Source organism: Lissotriton helveticus, chromosome 9 (genome assembly GCF_964261635.1).
Source record: "Lissotriton helveticus chromosome 9, aLisHel1.1, whole genome shotgun sequence".
Lineage (NCBI taxonomy): Eukaryota > Metazoa > Chordata > Amphibia > Caudata > Salamandridae > Lissotriton > Lissotriton helveticus.
In genome coordinates this window covers 54538636-54559987 of record NC_136070.1, presented here as the reverse complement: position 1 = coordinate 54559987, position 21352 = coordinate 54538636, and the positions used below count along the sequence as shown (strand labels likewise).

The 21352-nt window shown below is 45.7% G+C and overlaps 1 protein-coding gene across 1 annotated transcript in view; it reads right to left on the bottom strand.

Moving 5' to 3' along the window:
• Positions 1–18024, bottom strand: part of SPRED1 (sprouty related EVH1 domain containing 1) — a 583922-nt gene extending 565898 nt beyond the window's left edge. Inside the window, exon 1 of the mRNA XM_078659440.1 lies at positions 17885–18024. The gene's annotated coding sequence lies outside the window, so the exon portion shown is untranslated. The remainder of the gene's footprint in view (positions 1–17884) is intronic.
• Positions 18025–21352: the final 3328 nt, after the last annotated feature.

Here is a 21352-nt window from a genome sequence, read left to right as displayed (position 1 = left end):
CAAGTGCCATGTACCATAATCTTCGTAATAGTTGAGTAGGCAGAAAGGATGTAGTAAATAACTGTCTAGCTTGTAGGTTATATATTAAATCATTGGTGCTCTGCATTTGTTGTTCCATTGCCTTGGAAACTGACAACTCAAAGCTGGTTTTATTTCACAGCTTCTGGATGTATTAAGAATCTAGAGCTCCTGAGTTTATTAAGAATATAGACCGTAAACAGGGGCAAATGTTTCAGTGGAGGCACTGAAACAGCCACCAGAGCACAGATGCAATCATTATTTGGAAACCATATTTGATGGATAGAGCACGCATCACCTTTTCTAATGCATAAAAATATCTCTGCCTACTATGGAAGTTCAAGGTACTGGGTCTCTCGGTGTCCAGGTGTGTTTTAGTGCCAGCCAGTATGGGCTTTTTCGAATGCTGTGGTTGAGGGAGTTAGTCAGATGGCATGACCCTAGAGTTCAAGGGTCCAGGAGTCGGAGTGCTTGTACAGCTTTACTTCTAGCAGAGTGAGTTTCTCTTCTCTCCTATTGGGACTTGTTGTCTTTCTGATAACATGTGATAAAAGAGACAATCCACTCATTCCTGTACTATTTTGAAGTGGGTAATTCTGAATGAGGGAGCCCAACATTAAAAAACAAATGTTTAGCCTTTCTAGAGTCTTTTATCTTGGTATTATTTTAGGGCCCTCCTACATCTTGTGTCTGCAAAGAACTTTCTGGCAGAAAGGAAGTGTTCGGAAAAAAGATTGAAAATGAAATGGATTAAGGTGGAAATCTGATACCTACGTGTGAAGATACTTTCTCATGACTACCTTACTCATATGGAATAAAGTATAGGAGTACTTGGAGCACAGGACTTGAACTTTATACCTATGCATGTTGATCCGATTCCTAAACTAAAGGCAATCCTTCCACAAAATATGATGGAAGGAAGTTTTATGCATCAATTTAAATAGTGGACCCATGAATTTTGAGAGGACTGCAATTATTTCCCATGGATAGTACAAATACTTTTTTATTACCTCAAGGAATCCACTAATGACTCACACTCTGAAAAAAGAGTTTGTGAAGGACATTTCCTGCAAGCAGTAAAGGCTTTGTCATGAAATTTAAGTCTTTTCTCTTCTGGGTATTCCTCTTTTTGAGATAGCTAGCTAATCAATCAATCAATCAAACAAGAATAAGTGTACAAATAGACTGTCTAATTATGTTTTTATTATTTGGTTCCTCAATCTGATAATATAGTTTGTTTGAATACATTTGCAGGATTAAATCTAAACACTGGTTGTTCTGTTTCACATTATTTGTTATTTATTTTCAAGAGTTTCTAAAAGATTGAGAACTTCATGTCTTGATTGCTGTTGTTCAAAAGAACACAGTCTTGCAGGTTGAAAATAAATGAAAGAGCATCAGCCACTCTCTGCTGGTTGTTTATTCTGAGAGTTTCAACAACAGTGAAGTCATGTTTTAAAATCTGAGCACAAAGTGTAAGGGGCTAGAGAGGAAACTTCAATGCCAGGCGGCAATAGGACAGGACGTACAGAATCATATCACCGATTCGGACTGCTACCTAAATAGGAGGCACTTAGCCTTCACCCACGGAACTTATCAGCGCAGGTGGCCTTGCACGACAAGAATAGCAGGCCTTGCTGTTATACTAAACACAAGTTGCATTGCTCAAACAGGTATGCAGGTGTGGACCACCTCTGAAACTTGAATTAGGTTTTTATATTCTGCTCTGCTAGAATTATCTTAGTGCTTATATGTAGCAGAATGGGGTGAAATTGTTGGAGTTTTCCTTTTATGCACCCTTTTGGCAAATGTTGCTGCTGCCATTTTATTTGTCTTTATTGTAGTTATACTTCATATCATACACACTAGAATAGGGTTTAAAATAAATCCTTAAAATGTATCCCTTGTGTTCTAGTGTTCTTGAGTATGATATTCTTTAATGAAAATGCGAATTGTTTTCCACCAACTATCGTTGCAATGTCTCATGGGACAGATTTTTACCTGAATTGCATCTCCTTGAAATATTACTTAGTTGGTTGTGGGATGGTCACGGTACAACAGTTTTTTTTGTCTCCGTTGGCAAATTGATTGAGACCTTAGTTCCAGGGCTCTATAAGCCAAACTCTGCTTGAGAGAAATCTAGAAAATATATCATTTGGTGTCCAGCCACCATACACACATTTTTTAGCCCCTTGATTAATTTTGGAAGGCACACTTAAGAAACCAAACAATTGTGGTTATGTCAGTTGTAATATTGCACACCTCCTTCAGCTCAGGTATGTGTTTCCTACTGGCTGTAGGCGCTTGACTTGTAAAGGTCGATTCCCCATTTCCCATTTTATTTAATCTCATGTTTTTTTAATCTGTTGGAAATAGTGCAAGCTCCTATTCCAATTGGGTGAAGAACAAGTTTCTTACCTTCAGTAATGCCTTTTCTGGCAGAGACTCTATCTAACTGATTCCTCACCTTGTGAACTTCTCCCAGGCCCCAGCCTGCATCCAGAAACTTTAATAGCAATTCCCGTGCGTGCCGACTGGTGTCATCCTGTGGCTCTGTGTCAGGCCCATCGGTTTTGGATGTGAGGTCAGGGCCACTATAGGGCTGCCACTGCCCTGCACTGATGACAGTTTCTTTCTGCTCTCCATCCGTTCTGTCGGACGCAGAGACAGTGAAATCAGAAGAACAGTGTACAGAGATTTCAGATTTGGGATCTTATTAATCGGCTGAGTCCATTAACCAGATCGGGGAGTAGGGTGGGTTGGAAAGGAATCTATAATAAGATAACGTCTCCACCAGAAAAGTCATTACAGAAGGTAATGTTATGTTATGTTAATTTTAATTTGTAAGGTGCAATAGCTACCCAAAAAGGGTTTCCCGGCACCAACTAGAAAGGACCAGAAGGAAAGGTATGATTATTGGTTAAACAGCCACGTTTTTTAACTTTTACGGAAATTCTCAGACAGTTTCATTGCGAAGCGACGCAGGGAGAGAGTTTCACAAAGTGGAGCCTAAGTAGGCAAAGGATCGACTGCCCATGCGTGACAGTCTAATTCTAGGAACAGAATTAGAAAGGTAAGTTACTTATTCTTCTGATAGAGACTTCTAACTACAGATTCCTCACCTTGTGCATAAATAGTAAAGTAGTACCTTTGTAGGTGGTGGGTCTGAGATTGACTCAGACCAGGATATCCTGCAAGACAGATCAGACAAAATGCCCATCCCGCGGAACCTCGTTGTCCGGGTAGTAGTGCTTTGTGAACGTTTGCAGGGACACCCACGTAGTGGCCTGGCAAATGATTAGCACACCACATGGCAGCGCAGTGGTAGCAGCCTTTGCTCCGGTGGAGTAAGCACATAACCCTTCTGGAGGCTGCTTCCTAGTTAGTCAGTAGCGGATCTTTATGCTTAGGACAATCCATCGTGAGATGGTGCTCTTCTGTTACGCTTTTAACTTTTTCACTCCAGAGAAGCCAACGAAAAGCTGGTTATCTTGCTGGTATTCTATGGTTTGATTGATGTAAAAATATGAGCCCTCTTAGGGTCAAGGTGAAGTCAGTCTTTCTCCTTAAAGGGATGAGGTGGAGCATGGATTCCCGTTCCCTATGTGGGGCCGTAACCACCATTGGCAGAAAAAACAACTTTGTCTGGAGGACTAGTTTGTCCAGAAAGATCGAAGTGAATGGCTGTTGGACACACAATGCCTGGAGTTTACTCACTCATCAAGCAGATGCGTTTGGGCCAAGGAACACCGTCTTGATGGCAAATATGCATTAGGCGTAACTGTGCAACAGTTTGAATGAGGTGCACATTAAAATTTAATTGGAATACATACAAACAAAAATCCCAATAGAGGAAGAGCATGTTAGCGAGTGTTAGTATCAAATCACATTTCATATTGGAGGAATTGCCAGGACCCTCACAGAGTAAACATCATATGTGCCAATGCGGCATTCAAATCATGGACACTAAAATCCCAAAGAACCCCACTTGGTAATGTCAACTCTCTTACTGATTAACACTCTGTGCATCATCGAGTCTCTGGATCTCCTGGGTTGGGAGTCCATTTCTGGATCTCCATGCTCATTGGAAGAGGTATGCACAGGGAACCAAATTAAGTTCCCACTTCGACATTACAAAAGGTGTTGGTGAGAACATGTGGGTCAGTCCCTTCAAAAAACGTATCACAACAGGTGACCTAAAGAGGGGAAGCTGATCCAGCAACTGTAAAAAGGCAAAAAGGCAGACAAATAACCTTTAACTGTGGCCACACAAGGCCTAGTTGGGCCAATGAAAGACAAAACTGCTGGATGTATGACAAGCTTGCCTGCAAAAGTTGAACATGATGGGGGAAACACCAAGCAACAAACTTCTCCCAGCGCCCTGAATTTACAGATTTAGTGGAAGGGCGCCTGCCTGCCAGAATGATACCAACTACTTTGAGTGGAAGATAAAAAGCTGTCATAGTTCAATCGCCACGCATGGAGGTGTAGGTAGTGCAGGCTTGGGTGCCAGACCAGGCAATGCTGTTGCGACAGGAGGTTCTCCCGAAGAGCCAGCTAGAATGAAGGACAAATGCTCATGGCCAGAAGTTCTGGTACCACACTCTCAAGTCCAGATCCACTAGGATGAATTGTGCACGGTCTTTACTGATCTTTTTTTTTGCAATCTGGGCAGAAGAAGGAGGTGTGGAAAGGCATACAGGAGTCCCGATCCCCAATGCAGACGAAAACCTCTTCCAGATTACCTCCCTAACCCACCTATGATGTATCTGCCATTACCGTTAGCTCTGGGTGGGGTTGGGAGATGGGTCTACTGCTGGTCCAATTGTGGTCCAACAGCCACCACTGAAGATCCTTTCCTCATCTCCTTCGACACCTGAGTGAAGTCTCACAGGTTGCCTTGGTGTTGAGCCTACTGAGACTTCAGATACCACTGTAGAGTCCTCATGTGCCACTTGGCATGGTCCAAAAGCAGAATGCAGGAGGCCAAAAGGCCCAGGATCCTCAGAGCCTCTCTCTCAGAGATGCAGGTCAATGGCTGAAACATCGGGATCATAGTACGGATGTCTTGGACTCATTGAGTACTGTATCCAGGATGGTTCTGATAAAGTGAGCCGCTGTGAAGGAGTCAAGTGGGATTTTGGCACTTTAATGGAAAAACCCAACAATGTTAATAGATTGCCCGTTGTCTAGAGGTGGTTTATGACTGTTTGAGGTAAGGCCCCATTCAGTAGGCAGTCTTCAAGATATTGGAAGACTGGTATGCCCAACCTCCACAGATTAACTGCGACCACCACCATCACCTTCGAGAATACATGAGGTGTACTGATCAGGCCATAAGGGAGCATATGGAACTGAATGTGCCCTTGGCCCACCTAGACCCGCAGGTAACATCTGCAGGACTGCTGGGTGAGGGAAATTAAAAATGTGTCCTGCAAGTCGAGTGCCACCATCCAGTCTCCTAGATCCAGGACAGACAGAACTTGGGCCAAAGTGAGCATTTGGAACTTGTTAAGAGGGCAAAGATCTAGGTTCGGTCGAAGGCCTCGGCCCATTTTCAGTAGCAGGGGGAAAAAGCAATAATAGCCAGTCCCGAGCTCTAGTGCTGGTAGCCTCTCTTTTGCTCATATGGCTAAGGGAGCCTGAACTTTTTCACGGGGGATTGACAAGTGATCCTTTGGGAAGTGTTGCGATATGTGTCACATGTCGGTGGAAGAGGACAGAAAAGGTGGGAAGTAGCCATGCTCTACGATCTGAAGCACCAATTGGTCTGATGTGATGCTTTGCCCCTGTTATTGTCCAGAATAGTGTCATATCACGCCCCGGCACATTATGGGGGTGAAGTAGTCCGGAGGCCAGATACTGTGGGGGCGGGTGATGGGCACTGGAGCACCACTGGGGGTTTTCTCTGGTGCGCGGAGGCAGAGTGGCCCATGACCAGCCCAGAAGTCATGGAGGACCAGGGCGCGGCCTAGAGCACCATGCCAGACAACGTGGAGCAGCTGGCTCCGCTGCTCTCATGCATGTCACCTATGGGGCACCTACAGACTTGGGGCTGCGGCGACCCACCTCTTTACATCGGCTGCAACAACACAGCAGAGAAGAGCCAATAGCTGCGGGCATGACGAGCTTCCCGTTTAATTCTACACACCCCCAGCCAGGGCTGGACCCCACTGCGAGACACGCAGTCATATAGGGGGCAACGCCATCTGAGTGCCTCCTACAGGGGACACTGATGAACCAACACACGAGGCCTGCACAAGAGAGGATTGGCGGCAGCCAAGGCCCTTCTATAATGCTCACGCTGTGAGTCCCTCGACCTGTACACCCTGGAGGATGAGACTGGCTAAGGGACCCACATCTTGTGGGAACAAGATGCCCTGAGGCGGAGGACTTTACTCCAGGACCCATGCTGTATCCCACACAACCCCCTACAGTGAGGCCCAAGAACCTGAGGCCTCCTGTGATTGGTTTCAGTGCTGGACACTAGAACCGTAAATCCTTTGCTGCTAGGAACAGCGCATGAAAACGCCTGCAAGTGCAGAGGGCCCGCACCTTGTGACAGCCCACCCTATGACCCCCATTGAAGTGGCAGGGCTGAATACCCCCTAGGAGGAAGTCACAGCAAAACATGGGGCAGGCAGCGCCCACCCACAGGTACCGCACCTAATGAAGACGCGCCACTCCTACAACTATTGTTTATATCTCAGTGGTCAACAACTGAGAGGCCTCCAGGAGACACCGTTTTCCGGTTCAGGGGAGTGGCTGTGGCCTCCACTCTCACCTATCTCGCAGCCCTCCCCCTCACCTGCCCAGTGAACTATCTATGGATACCATGGGTCGCACGAGGTCAACCAGACACCCTGGGGAATATGCCCACTCTGGTCAGACACTTAGCCGCCCTATGTAGAGGAGACCTACCTTGAGGGTGATGAACCTCTGGTGCCACGAGGCTCCTCAGACAAACTTGACAGCATTCTAGTGGCCATCGCATGAGACTTTAGAGACCAAGATCAATGGGATGGCGATTGACAAGAATCTCGTACGCAACGAACATCGTAAATTGGCAGACATTGTGAAAACTAGCGAACCTATCCTTCAAGAGGTGCACCCTCTTGTATATGCGCTCCAAAAACAGGTGGTGTCCCACACCATGGAGGACGCGTTGCTGGATCAGCGAGCTGAAGACACAAAGGGCCACAGCAGGCCTAACAACATCAGACTGGTTGGCCACCCCAAGGGAACAGAGGGGCTCAATATGGTGACCTTTCTTGAACAATAGCTCCGTACAGTGGTAGTGCTTCAAAGCCTGCCCCAGTTCTTCATGCTGGAAAGGTCCCATTGAGTGCGGGAGCGACACCCCCACCAGGGATGCACCCTCCTCCAGTAGTGGCACACCTACTGTTATGTGCAGCCCGCATGAATCGCCCTTTACAACTTGGAAACGTCGAAATCACCTTCTTCCCAGAATATACCCTGGTAGTTCAGCAAAGACGGGCCTCTCATTCTGAGAGAAAGCGCTCCCTCCGGGACTTGGGTCTCCAGTATATGCTGCTGTTCTCGACTCGCCTTAAAAAAAATTCTGATGGCCCCTCATTCTTCTGTGATACGCCACTAGAAGCATAGTTCTGGATCAAGTTTCACTGTGCAGGGGTGGCAGTTCCAGGACTTCCACCTCGCCCCAATGCTGTAATCAGAGGTGCAGGCGCGCTCCTTGGAGATCCAAGGTGAGCCTTGCCTCTGTACACCTGGTGATACTCAATTTATTGGTTTGTTGGGGTTTAGTCACCTGACTGTTGTCAGTGTGCACGGACGGATGGGAAAAGGGGTTGGTTTATTACGACATACTGGACATACTGAGCTCCTCACATTTGTCCTACAAGGAGCACATCACCCATGCCTGGGCAGTGCTGGGCCTCAGGTCAATGTCTTTGCAGCTTGGACCCTCGTGCCAGGCTGCGCTGGGGGCCAAGGGATTCTTGTCATTCATACACACTATATGATGACCATACAGATCCCCTGCTAAACTGTCCTCATCTGGAATGTTAAGGGGATGCACTCAGTCCACAGACGACTCATGATATACTCTTATCTAATAAGGTGGGGGATGGACATTGCATTTCTCCAGGAAACTCACTTGTCAGGGCCCAAACTGACACACCAGCTAGTCCTCCTTTGGCAGGGGCACACTCATATGGATCCGAGCCAGGATCCCCGTCCACTGCGAGTCCCAACACATTAACAAGTGATGGAGCAAGGATTCGCACGTAAAGCGACTTGCTCGTATTCAAGAACCTCGAATAACCTTAATGAACTAAATCAATCTGTTTGTGTTATTAATTTCCCTTTTATTCTGCCACTTTGGGTGTCCCAGTGATGCTTGCCTATGTGTTTACGTATACTAAAACGCTTGCCACTAAAATGGCCGCTCCGTAGCAGAAATTTCTTCTGCGCATGCGTCGGTCACACTCACGTGACATGACGTACTCGCAGTTCTGGTGGGAAAACTTTGCGCTTGCGCACTAGCATTAAAATGGCCGCTTTGTGTTCTCACATGCCGAAGCTTGCCCTGCAGCTTATGCACTGCTGTTCGTCTTGCACTAACATTAATGCTATAGTTAATATAAAGTAAGGGGAGTCATATAGGGATTCCTGGTATACAGTGTATTCATTTATTTCTATGTTCTAAATTGTTTTCCTTTACTTTTCATGTGGCGAGTCTTTTGGGCCGGGGAGGTGTATGAAACCCCATCTTAGAAGTCCCTACTGCGCATGTCACCCTGGCAGAGGGAAGAAAACCTTGTACCAGTGGAACCCAGCCAGCTGGCAGCCACGGTCAAGATGCTCATGAGAACCGACCTGTGACTCAGCAGGACGAAGCCGAGATGTACTGCATTTTGAAACAATTGTAATAAAATCTGTGTGCACCATTGTTAGGTAGAGCACATATCCTGGGAACCCCAAATTCAATAGGCGGCCCCAAAAGATGTAAATTGGGGCTTGTAAAAGTCTAATCCTGGTTGGTGTGTTGACCTGTCCTACTTGAGGACCAATCGAAATTGGGGATTCTTACACTTGCAATATTTGGGGGGTGGTACACTGACCCGAAAACAGTATAACTAGCCTAGGTTTAGCTAGAGAATTTGTCCGACTTGTCCGAATAGCTGACCTGTCACTGACCCAACGCACTCAATAGGTGACTGATACAGAGAGCTGCGGAGCACTCTGTCCGAAATTTCCATAGACCCAAGCGGGGTTTTAAGAACCTTAAGTGCTGGCGGAGCACTTTGCTGGGGAATTCGATAACCCAATCGGGGTTCTGACTAATAGCTACAGAGAGGGTGTAGCGCAGGCGTTGCTACCGAACTGCGGGTGCTGGTCTTTCCTTGATGGTCCTGTCCTGATCCTAATCTGGTTTTCCTGTCCTGTCCTGGGGTGTCCATTCTGCACCTGCTGGCCTACTGGCGACTGTCCTTCCTTGGGGGTTCTCCTGTCCTTAACTGACCCGTGGCCAGGGTTGGTCTTCACACCGTTCTAGGTAAATATAACGCTGGGGGAACCTATTCTGCATCCTTCATTCTTTCTTGCTTTAATAAAGACGTGTTCTTGCATATTGATTTTCCATGTATTTCCTTTTGCACTGATAAATGAAAAAGTCATACATTATAGTTGTTATACTAGCATGTTCCAATTTTCCCCATCCTATAAGTAATCTATCTTACGTACTGTTCATAAAATATAGATGTTCCTTCTCTTTACCCTCCTTTAGCCCAATAAAGTGATTTTTCTCTGGAAAATTAGCGTGTTCCACTTTTACCTTCCCTATAGTTACATATTACCTTTCACGTTTCCTTAGACTGATTAAAAGCTCCCGTGATTTGCTTAATTTCTGAGATATTGTGACATTCTAGTATGTTCCTTATTTTTCCCCGTCCTTTAGTCACTCCACATCTAGTCTAAATTCCTGAAAGTTCTTACTAGCATGTTCCCTGTTCTTACCTTCCTTTAGAGTTTTAAATGGTTGGTCTTATTTTCTTCTTATATGGATAAGTGCTCTTTATAATCTTAGTTATTGATAGTTTACTTGCTGTAAACCTTATGCTTTCTGAACTTGATGAAAACTAGATAAAGGTTTTAAAACTTCCTGAGTATGTGGTTATTATATGAGTGTAAACATAGAAAAGGTATTTTGTATTTTGGTGTCTGCCTTTCTTTTATAGCTAGCTCCCTGATCCATTGTGGTCATAGGTACCCGTAGCGGTGGATTGGTAAGTCGGGTACACTGGAAATACAATAGGAAGGAACAGGGTTACTGGTAGTAGAGTGTAAGGTTACCCGATTAATAAATATGGTGTATTGAGAAAATGTATGGGTCCAATACATATATGGTAAAATTATAGTCGGGTGACCTGCGCGCTCTATCACAAGGGCGGGTGATACCTACTCCTTTGGGTCTGGGTTGCATTTACGCCCCCAATGTTAATCAGTCCGCATTACCGGAAACCCTGGCACCACACCTGGGTATGTCCTTACAGGCTGCTAGGAGATTATTTGTAGACAGCCCCTCCCCACCGCTACTATATTCGCCCGTCTGGAGACTAGCTACGATTTTTCAGCAATGGATGACAGACAGGGACCTTCTGGACGTCTGGCAGATCCACCACAACCAGAGGCGGGAGTATTCATTTTACTCTCCAGTGCACGACCACCACATGCATCTGGATGGGATCTTGGAATCCCCTGCGGTCACTGACAAGGCCGCACAGTTGAATACTTGGCCTGTACTTACTCTGACCACAAACTGCTCATGCTGCCTTTACACTGGTGGAGGCTCCGACTGGAGTTCCTGTTCGACGAGGTTTTCCGTGATTCCCTGCGGGAAACATCCATAACAACGCGGGCATTACCCCGCACTGCTATTACAACGCTGCTATTACAATGCAAGTCGTTACAACGACTTGCGCTGGAGGGCGCTGTAGAATAGGGAATAGTTTAATTTTCTATCCAACACCTTCCCTACTGTCAACGTGGGCTGGATTTGGAATAGAAAATTAAACTATTCCACTATCCAGCGCCCCCCAACGCAAGTCGTTGTAACGACTTGCGTTGTAAAAACTGCTTTTTAATGGCATCCGGGGTAAAAGCCTGCGTTGTAATGCCGTACAACCTTAAGGTGGTGAGTAGGGGACATTGCATGGGCTTACAGTCTGGGGTACACAAGACTCTAGAATATGAGCTTAATAGCCTGGAGACCAGATGCAAGCTGCATCTCTGATGCACCCCTCCTGTCTTCCGGACCCTCTGAAAGCGCGGGCGTCCCATGCGAATACCACACGCTGTCTGGATCATTTCTCCTATAATCCTTTTGTAATACTGTGATTTTTCCCTTCCTGGCACCCAAATACAAAAGCAGAGAGTCAGGAGTGAGTTTTACGAGCCCTCTATTGGAGCCGCCTAGCGCAGGACAAAGAAAGGGAACCCTCGAAACCTGTGCAGCCTAGATCGGAGAGACCGTGAGGCTGCATTGGGTTGCAGTGAGAGGCAGCAGACTGCCTGTGCCGCGGGATCGGCCCTCCTTTCCGGCAGAGTGTGCTTGACAACTCCCCCCTTTTTTGGTGAACCACTGTGGCTTCAGAAGGAGCCAAGAAACGCACAATCAGTGGTACTGGGGGAGACGAGAGATGTGGGCCGACAGGGTTCAGCTACCAGCTTGCTGCCTGAGCCAGGGGGGCCCTGGAGGAAAGGCGGATGCTCATAAGGGCAACTGAACGCAGTGTACACTGAGATGGCAAGCCCGTCTTGAACTTAATTGTGTGGAGCTGCCAGAGGCGAGGGGAGGAAGTGCGTGGGGCTCAACCTTACTGACCAGTGGAAATCAACAGGAGGACCGGCACTAAACAATTAGAAGATACACTCATTCTAGACCACAGTGCACAGCTGCTGCTGGCCCCGTAACACTAGACCTATAGCCATGACATGAGCGCTACACTTTGTTCGCAATCCATTGATGGCCTACCTTTGAGGGGACATTCAGGGGACTCCGGGGTGCCCCCTCTCCCCAGTTACACTAGAATTCCAACTCTCAGGATACGCCAAACACGTATGCCATAACAATGGGGAAACCAAAAGGACCGAAGGAAGGTGAGGAGGCCTATCAAGTAGTCTGCACCACACCACAGCTGCTTCTACAGCAATATCTCAATCATATTCTGTGCAGAAAACTCTGCAGGCTAACTTGGAGGCATTTGCTGAGCTGTTGCAGGCTGTCCTCGACATAGAATCCTCAATGGGCCCAAAGATAGACATGCTGGTTACAGACGTAGGCTTCTTGCGTGAAGACCATAAAAAGCTCAGAGACAGGGTGGACTCCGCTGAATCAATCCTGACTGCGATGTGTCCATCCCTGGTTGAAGCTCAATCTCAGATAAAGGAATTGAAAGACAAAGTGAGACTCCTGAGACAAAAAGCTGAAGATGCAGAGGGACGCACTTGTCACAACAACATCAAACTGGTGGGGCTGCCGGAACAGGTATAAGATCCGAGCAAGGAACTCTTCAATTAAAATTGGCTGCCCAACACGGTGCTCTGAGGTAAAGCATCCACCATTTCTCAGTGGAAAGGGCACGCAGAGTCCCAGCCCGGCCGCCCCATCCCAGCACTCTGCCCAGCCCGGTTGTAGGGTGGTTGTTTAATTGTCAGAACGGAGACAATATCCTGCAGCTTGTCTGCTCCAGGGTCCCCTGGAAGGTGAAAAACGGCAAAGTAATGATATTTGCCGAATAAGCCACAGATGTTCGAAGAAAGCGGTAATCCTTCACAGAAGCTAAGTGACAGCTGCGTCAATTGCACATCCAATACATTGTTGTTTCCCGGACCACTCTGGATCAGGGTGGGGAAAAGATTTTCTCCATTCAAACACCACAAATAGCATGGGATTGGCTGGAGTCCAAGGGTGTGATTACCCGACCAGACAAAAAAAGGAATGACATGGGATGGTTCCCTGCCAGGAGTGGCAAACATTCCTCCCGGTAAAGAGGGCATAAGCCCACGGAGAAGTAGTCTATGTGAGAAAGAGCACAGGTTGGAGCAGCCAGAGAGCAATGAGGGAGACCTGAGTCAGCGAACTTTGGACCACGATAATCAGCCTCCACATTTTCTAGCCATAAAACAATTGATGAGATGATGGATGCCCTAAGCACGGGGCCTGTGGTCACCCCCATAACAGTAGAATTGGTGACATGAGAGTGATAATCACAAATCCCTCATTGTAATTAGACATGGGGTTCCTCACCGGCTTTACTTCTTCATGAGGCATGGGCGACCGTGGGAAGGGCGGTAACTCAGACCTTAGGGGGCTAAGCACAGACGCCTGAATGAACATGTACTTGTCAACGGGTAGACTGTCTATTGCCATTGACCCTCACAATCAGAATGGAGGAGTTACACACACCGGATTGTTATGTGTTTTGTTTGGTGGAGTTTGTTTGCCACCTTGGCTTGGAGATGGGAGTTTTGACAGGACACTTTGGGACAACCGATGAACAAATGGTCAATCAAGACTTAAGTTTGGTTGGGATGATGGGGAGGAGAAGTGTTAGGGAGGGGAGACAGGGGGAATACTAGGACTCAGGACAACATGACACTCAACAAGTATAACCTATTGACGTGAACTGTATGTGGCATGGCCACGCATACAAAACATTATAAAATACATTTATACCTGAAGTGCAGAATGGTGTATTTTGCCTGTCTCCAGGAGACCCATTTATTACTAGGGGGAATTGCAGAAGATAGCCAAAAGAAGCAGAGGCGGCCTGTGCAGGTAAGATCGGTGGGCCGGGTTGGGGGGGATTTCGACGAACGATGATGAGGGAAAATTAATTATTTATTTTTTAATTTCCCCTTGTCATCGTCTGTCGAAATCACCCCCCACTCCTATCTGCACGGGCCGCGGCTGAGTATATGGCACAACATACTCAAGTTACGCCAGAGGGGTGCTGATGTGGATTGCCTCCGGTGTACCGTTTGTCGCACACTGTCATCGAATAGACACAGAAGGGTGCTACATTGTGGTGGAGGGCGAGCTAGATGGTGCTCCGCGTGCTCTTGTGGCAACATATGCACCAACGGCCATTGTACACATTACTCAACCTAGCACACCTATCTACAATCCAGATCCCAAAGCTGTGGTGCAGCGACATTAATTGTGTCTTAGATCTGGATCTTGATAGATCTGTTCCGCTGGTACCAGGGGCCTGCCGCGTCCCATGCAGGTAAGAGCAGTGGGGCCGGTTGGAAGGGGATTTTGACTGACGACCACAAGGGAAAATGAATTATTTAATTTTCCCTCATCATTGTCCGTCGAAATCCCCCCACCGCTCTTACATGCACAGGCTGCGGCTGCCAGGGGCACAAGACTTCGCCAATACTCGCACACTACAATAAAGGGCCTCAATGCTCAAGTGATGGACCTCTGGAGGGATTTACACTCCACTGGGAGGGAATATTTGCATTACACAAACTACACACCAGAACAGATATGATCTTCGGCATGACAGAGGCATGCACTAGGTTGACAAATACAGAATTCCTGTGCCACATAATATCCAGGGCAAAACAAAGGGGATGATGGACGGAGTGTTGAACATTGCAAGCACTTACCCTCAGTGAACTAATCTGGGTATAATCCATCATAATTCTTTAGCTCACTCCGCCACCCCTGTTCAGACATTGCGATATGCAAATCAGTCTGACCTTGTGCCTCATGGGAACAGTCCGGCCCGAACTGACAAGCCATGTCTTCCCTGGACTGGAAACAAACATCCTGGGACCGGTTTCTGGATAATCAGCCGTCACCAGCCAGGTTAGCTTGAATCCAGTGGTAAAGTGAGCAAGGGACCCACTTCTGGGCATACCCTGCCAACGTTGGGCGAACAAAGCAAAACCAAAGGGGATGATGGACAGAGTGTTGAACATTGCAAATCATACTGACACCAGGCAGACGAAAGAACAGGCAGTGCAAATATCTTTGAGAATCCTGGAGGCCATAGGTTAATATCCTTGCAAGAGCAACTCAGCCTTTCATCCATCCAGGATTGATAAATAGGAGTACCATTAAATTAGATAATGATAATAGCTGTTACTTCTACATCAAAAGACAAATCACCTTGTGATGTCTACTTTAAATATGAGATTGTTTCAAGACCTAACCTGCTAATAACATCACAATTCATGTAAGAAAAAGGGGGTGATAAAAAGTGTAGCAAGTGGCCCTGCATGTCAATGGACCCCTTTGCCTATGAGCTATCCTCACTCACAGTGCATCTGCCCATGAGGCAGAAGGACTATAGACACAGCTGAATTCAGATAGTGCGCTGTGTTTTTGGCCACATGCAGTGTTTTTTTTTAACACAAATTCCCAAAACTAGAGCTTGTTTGCACAAAACTAGTAAATCAATTGATCTGACTGACACGAGGACTACTCTTCCTGTTTGTCCATATGGTGGACCCAGGTTAGGGAAATCACTGGCAGAGTCCCTGCATACTGATGGTCTGCATGCTTGCATCCTCCTGATGATGAGTTACTAGGTCAAGGGTTTCCAATGGTGGATCTAGCTAATGCTTCGCCATCCTAAAACCATTGGTTCCACCATAGCAAAATGACGCATGGAATTGTGAGTGTAGGAAGGTGGAAGTCCCATCAATATTTAACACCAACACAACTAAACTCTAAATCAACCACAAAGTTTTAGACCTATGTAAACTTGCTTCTTCTGTTGTACACAACACAGAATGCTTGAAAAAAAGTTGTCCAGGTTGTACATTTACGCAAGTCCTATTTCTTCAGCAAAATCACTAAGCATTCAATTTGTTTGCAGGGAGTATGCAATGCCCACATGGTCAAATCCTCCTTTCCAGTCGCTAAGAAGAATTCTTTATTTGATGGTCGCTCCTTGCCTGCTTCCTCAACATGCTTTGGAGACTTTTACTGAAGACATGCCCCTGTTTCTCATAGCTCCTCCATCGACTCTGAAAGTGTAGAGGGTGATGCACCATCTGGAAATGCCCTCAGTGCCATGCCAAATACCCGTGGCGCGATCTCCACAATGTCTGTAATCTGTCTTCCCAGCCCACCACTCAAATTACTTTCATATTTCACTGTACTAACTCACCACTAATCATTTTATGGGTTCCGGAGTAGCGTGCTACTCGCCAAAAAAGCACTTCAACACCCCATCGGGGTTATGAGCTCTATATAAATGCATACCTTTTTTCCCTCTTCTATCCCTCTGCTATCCTTTTTAATCCAAATAACTGACTAATATCCACCACTCAAATTACTTTCATATTTCACTATACTAACTCACCACAAATCCTTTTGTGGGTTCCCGAGTAGCGTGCTACTCGACAAAAAAGCGCTTCAACACCCCATCGGGGGTAACAAGCGCTATATAAATGCAAACCTTTTTCCCTCTTCTATCCCTCCGCTATCCTTCTGAATCCAAATAACTGACTAACCTATCGACCACTCAAATTACTTTCATATTTCACTATACTAATTCAACACTAATCCTTAATGGGTTCCGGAGTAGCATGCTACTTACCGAAAAAGTGCTTAGACGCCTCGCCAAGGGTAGTAAGTGCTATATATATATGAAATTACAATACAATACAGATTGATGCAGATAGTTTTATTTATACCGTAAATGGCATGTGCCCAAATGTCCCCGCTTGCTCGGTGTTGTTGCTCAAAACTAGTACTGGTAACAATCACTCTCATGACTTGGAATAAATGTATCTCAACGCACTACAACAGGTCTGCAGAGGCTTTTCCACACATTTCTTATCTAAAATGTAAAAAGCATGCGAAAAATAACAAATGTATCTTGAATGGAAAAGTATGAGAAGAGACATTGAGTGGCATAGTGATCATAAGTGCTGTAGGCTGGGTAAATTCTAGGATCCTTTTGAAGGTTGTCTTTTACTACAAAACAAGGGTATTTTGATGTAGCAAGGGTGTCAGGGGATCAAGTGTAAGCAAAGATAAAGGGTCCCCATCCCTGATTTGGTAATAAACAGTTATAACTATAACTGAGGTGCTGTGGGCCCTCCTGCTCAGACACCTTTTGAGCGATGCAGTATACTATTGATAGTTATATTCCTCACTTGCTTGTAATAGGGCCTATGGCACTCTTAATACACTGCGTAGTGCAATTTGGCTCCAAACACTTTAATAAGAGATGTGTGTGTGTGTCTCTCTCTTATCTGACAATGCATTGAGTAATTTTCACACGGTTCGTAAAGTTCAAGAATACAATACACGGGGCTTTAAGTGGGCCAGGTTGTGCTCAGCACCAGCAGTTTTAAAAAGCAGGTGCCGAAACAGGTCTCTATCTGGCTATCCATTTTTGACCTCACCCTCAGAGTGGGGGAAAAAATATTGCATCAGCATCAGCACCACCCTTCACTGCCTGTGTTGTAAGTTCAAAGAGACTCGTTATTGTTCTTGCACAATCTCTTCACTTCAGAGCATTTTCAATATTCTATACAAGGAAGCCATAGTCCTTGCTTATTTATCTCATGCAACTAACAGCCGGTGTCAAAGCCAATTGCCCTGGCTTGTTGTAGGTATGTTACTTGCCATATTATTTATCCAGATGCAATGACAAAAACAGCAAAATACCAGTCGGGCAGCTCACCATGCTAAGCACTGATTTCTAGCTTCAGTGTTTTTAAAAGCCACGCCCTTAATTACACAGCCCGCGCCCCTTTAACACCCCCCCCCCTCCCCCCACCTATATTTTTCATCTCACTTAAAGCCTTGTCAATACCCATACACACAACTAAATATTTAAACATTACTGACTTCTTGCCGTGGCCAGAGGTCGAATCAGACGTCGAGCGCCGGGTATTTATGACCTGCCTGAAGAGACTGAGGAAGCGCTGGAGGAGCGCGCGTGCGTGACAGGCGGGAGATACCAACTGGTTGACCGGCCGGAGCCAAACGTTCGCCGAAGGCACTTGTAACCGATAAACCCCTGACGCAACCGGGCACGTGCCGTACACGCGAGATTAAGAGGAGTGGGCCGCGCACGCCTTGAGAGGGATTTGGCGGGAAATTTGCGGCAAGGCGCGTGCGCACCACGATTGATGACACCGGAAGAACTACGCACTGCAGGTTAGGAATGAGGCCGCGTGACACAATGGGGCCCTCAACTGCGGAACGTGGTAAACGAGCCATATATTAGGACCGGAACTCGTCACTCGGCGACACCGCCAGCCAATCAAAGCCCAGGTTCATCGGGCGTGAATGATTGGTTCTGAAGAGAGCTAAACGGTCTTTCTAACAGGAAGTTTATTTAAGCACTACTTACCCACGCAGGTCTCCATGCTAGAAGCAGGAAGAGCGCAACTAAACCTGGACTTTAGTCTGGGCGAGTGTGGAGTTGGGGCGGACTACCGCTTCATACAGTTGGGCGGAGCTATTCTTAGTGCCAATACAAGAAAAGTGAGTGATTTGTGGTGTATTTTATACATGATGTTTTACTGGATTTTGCACCGTTTATATGATGCTCATAGAGATCTTTCAAAAGAGAAAAGAGTGATTTGAAAATTCCTTCTATGAAATATTTTTAATTCTATCTTCGGAAAGACACTCCTGGCTGAATGTTGGCCAAAAGTACGTTTCCAGTCTGTTCAAGGAAATATTGTGCTATTTGCTTGTTGGAGGCTGCACACTTGTAAATCACTCTGGACATTGAGCTTACTGGGTTAAATGCATCTGGCTTTTGGATGTATGAATGGAAAGTCTCAGGTTTGATTTCTATTGCATCCTTCCTCCTGCAAATGAATGAGTGCCATTCAGTTGGCAATACTGGTCAGGCTACCGGGCATTTTGTTGGGCTGGCAGAGTGGGGGCTAGTTTTGTTGCTGGGCACCTGAAGGCCACTTTTCTACTTGCAGTATGTTGAAGATGACTCTCTGGACACTTCATCGGTGAGTAGTAGTAATTTTATTGTAGAGCACAGCTAGAAACAACACAGTGCCAGCTGACCAAATTACTAACTGAAACTCTCAGAATATTAGAATAGAATAGAGAATACACACAGGTATTCTGGAAGGGTACAGAAAGAAAACATAGAAGAAAGCACACACGAAATACATAGCCCATATTACAATAAGTAACATGTACAACACACCTTCCTGAGAGAAAAGAAATAAAAAAAACAATAAATAAATACTATAAATATATGATTAACAACAATAATCATTAAGATATGCTGGTGGTCTGCGACTCCTTGTGACTCTGGTGTTTGTAGACAAAGAAGAATCCTGAAAATTAAGAAGGTTGTTAGAATTGATACTAGAATCACAAGTATTGTTTAAGTTACAAACATCACCATCACCTATACTCCTTCTTCTGACGGGAACAGACGATATGGTAGTATCATCCATAGTAGACAACATGTAACCACTATTACCACTGTTAACTGGAGAGTGATAAGACTTTACCAACTACATCCTTACAACCAAAGGATTGTTTTGATAAAGAGCAACACGACGAAGGTTACATTTCTCACCATTGGTCAACACAACATAGTGAGGAAACACTTCTTTAACACAAAACAGTCCTTTAAATTTAGATAAACCTTTTGAAATTCTTCCAGGTTTTACTTTGACAAGATCACCTTTAGAAATATGAGAACCCACATTTTTTTGAATGAATGATAGGTGAGGAGCCAATGTTCCCTCTAATTTTTTTCCTCAGTGTAAGGTTTCTGTGCACTGCCGCCAAGGCTCTGTGCACCAAGAACCCAACCGTGCGAATGGGTACAGCGAGAAGGGTTCCTGCTTGATTGTGCAGATAACTGACCTAGGTACTGGAATGCAGGAGGCCTTGTGATGGGGAAGGCAGGGCCTGACTGAGAACCCAGAGCAGCCCTGGTGATTTTTTTAGAAGGGGTTGGGGGGAGGGGGCAAGTGTCAACCACTGCAGAACAAAACTGATCCCCAGCACCGCTGCTTTTGTTACTGGGGCCGATATTGGAGCATCACTGCAAAACTGCCCCCAGTAACAACACCGTCCCCCACTGCTCCTAAATGGGCCCACACCCTTCCAGTATCCTGCTACAGCCAGTCTGGCCCTGGGGAAGGCCTTTCTTGTTGGTGACTGACATACACTGGTTGTGTCATGTTGGAAATTAACAGATGCAGTGCAGAGCATCTGCAACCACAACAAAGCTACACTAATATATATTAGTAAACCAGGGCAACCTGCCTCAATCCACAGTGCCAGTGAACCTCTGCTTTCCTAACTAACTACACAGCCGCAACTGAGGGACATCTTCAGCATTTTAAGGGCCCTAGGCCAAATGTATTTAGGGGTCCCTGTGCTGATCCCCTTTGAATTTATGATTCCGTTTCAGCTCTCTCGTGTCTTCTTTGGCCAGATCACAAACAGTGCACAGACACATGGGTTCATATTCTAAATGTGTTTATAGTTAATATTCAGGGATGGTGATGTATTTTTCCAATATTGTAAAATAGTAGTGGCTCACTAATACTACTGCAAATAGTCACTGTGACATCCTCCTATTTCTCATATCTGAGATCCTGTTAGGATCTAAAAGAAAATGTTTTATGAATGCTGCATGCAACCAAAACACATTTGTCACAAACTGTCTGTAACAGACTCTCACACATTACCCAGATTTAAAATAAATTAAAAGAATATGCTATTTGCAACAATCTGTTTAAGAGTTATTCAAGGTAAGCAGGGCAAGACTCTGCAGAACAGAGTCGGCTCTATGGGGGGTCCCTCCACTCACTCTTCAGAAATGATAATCATTAGTTCACTTATCAGCTCTGCAGATGCTTTCCTGGATACGCAGGGGGAGGAATGTGCATAGAAGTCCACCACGTGTGCTTTTAGAATCACTAATGTATGTTAGTTATTCTGAAAGCCTACATGGTTCTTTTAGGCTTGTTCAGGGCTTTAAGTGAGATGAAAAAACTGGGGGGGGGGTCTCTCAAAGGGGCGTGACTGATGTAATTAAGGGTGAGGATTAAAAACATATGAGCTAAAAATCTGTGCTTAGCATAGTTTGCCACATGATTGTTATTGTGCTGCCTCGGTCATTGCAATCAGATATGCTGTATTGTAATTGCATTTATATAGTGCTTGCTACCTATGATGGGGTGTTGAAGAATTTTTTGGCGAGTAGTATGCTACTCTGGAACCCATAAAGGATTAGTGTTGAATAAGTATAGTGAAATATGAAAGTAATTTGAGTGGTGGATATTTTAGTCATTTATTTGGATTGAAAAGAATAGT